General features: G+C 28.4%; 1 pseudogene; it reads left to right on the forward strand.

The window, feature by feature from the left end:
• The window catches only part of LOC108765452 (protein SGM1-like), a 12,453-nt pseudogene that overhangs the window by 4,472 nt on the left and 6,159 nt on the right, over nucleotides 1-1,822 (forward strand).

A 1,822-nucleotide genomic window follows, 5' to 3' on the forward strand; every position in this document is an offset into this window, starting at 1 on the left:
ATTTTAAATGTAAATTAAATATTTTTTAAATGTTTAATAAATGTTTTTTTTGCAATGTAATCTACAAATGTAAAATCAATGAAGAAAAAATATTTAAAAAACATTTAATCAATGTGGTCTGCTGATTGGGAATGCAAAAGATTCTGGACAAAACTAAGAGCAGTAACGAATTTTCTATTAACACGCTTCAACATCAACTAAAAACACTGCAGAAGGAAAAAGAAATTATAACACGAGAAAACACAAGGGTTAAGGTAATAAACAACAAATTTTAGTGTAATAAAATTTTCTTTGTCTGCGGTATTTAAAAAGTATCTTGAATTTTTATTTTTCGTACTCTGTTAGAAAGTTTGTATAAAATTACATAAGTCAAGCTCATCAACAGAGTATTAATTTAAAGAAGCTGTTACGAATCACAATCAGTCGAGTTAAAGAATATTATTGTATTATAAATTATCAAAATAAAATGATCAATGACATCAAGAGAGAATACATAAGCAATATATGCTGAACAAGTTCTTGATGGAAACAACAACGGACAATAACAGATTAAAGAATAATCATAAGTTTATTGTTGTATGTACGTGACAAAGAGAAAAAATCAGGGTACTGCACTTTTCAAATCTGTAAGCCCTTGACGAAAATGTAATTATTCTTCAGAACCGATATTTTATCGGTGTGCTTGATGATTCATACAAACTTTGTGCAAGAGTTCAGGAAATAAGAATTAAAAAAAATTGTTTTCAATATGAGTTTGAGATTTTATCAATATGTTGAATTTCTTGTTTGTCAGATTTCTAACGCGAGTTTATTGGATAGCGATGAAGACGGATCGTCGTCAGAGAAACTGATTCGTACATTTTTGGCAAACAGACAAAATTAGGATAAGGTATAGATGTTGTTTATTAAATATAAATATAATAAATTACTATCACATTAGAGGGCTACGAGCAAAAATTAAAATATAATGTTGGTAATGGTAATAAGAATATAAATATATCAACGCAAGTTTAGCATATAATTAGTCGCCACAAGTAAAAACAGAGTAATAAAAGAAAAATGTAAAAATATATATGATATCATACGTTTCAACCTCGATCGTGTCATTCTCAATGTTATAATACAAGAATAATTCATTGAATCGAAGAAAACAAAGAATTTGATCGCATGTTAATATATCCGGATCACACTGTAGTATTCCATAAAAATGAATATTAGTCAGATCTTGAAAAATTCAAATATCGACAGTTCCATTTGTTGTAACCACATATATTGTTTCTATAAAATAGTTGCAAATTATAGTAGATATAATATCTCATATAGATATTGCTTTATAAAATTAATTACAATTAAAATATACACCAATCACAGAGATATTATATTAAAACATTTCATTTAGTACAATAAATAAAATACCTTCATATTGATGGTCTCTTTCACAAATTACAATAAAATTTTTTGAAACAATTATAAGCAAAAACGACCGGAATTAAATTTGTTGTTAACACGTCAATGCCTTCAGTCGTTATGACATTCAAAGAAACATACCCGATATTGTCAAAACGAACAATTTTAAAAAAAAACATGGAGGGGGGAAAATTGTGTTAGAAGAAGGAGATATGTGAGAGTGAAGGAGAATAATTAAGAGGGAGATGTGATTATGACGTGGAAAGTGATTCTATTATCTGTAAGTATGAAGGTAAATTTTCACGGGCTGCTCAAACCCCGGCTGTTTCAGCGAAAAAGAATCACGTGGTCAAAATTGACGAATATCAAATGTCCATTATGATCACGTGATCCTTTTTGTCGCTAAAATAGCCGG

The sequence above is a fragment of the Trachymyrmex cornetzi genome, unplaced genomic scaffold (assembly GCF_001594075.2).
Source record: "Trachymyrmex cornetzi isolate Tcor2-1 unplaced genomic scaffold, Tcor1.1 scaffold490, whole genome shotgun sequence".
Taxonomy (NCBI): Eukaryota; Metazoa; Arthropoda; class Insecta; order Hymenoptera; family Formicidae; genus Trachymyrmex; species Trachymyrmex cornetzi.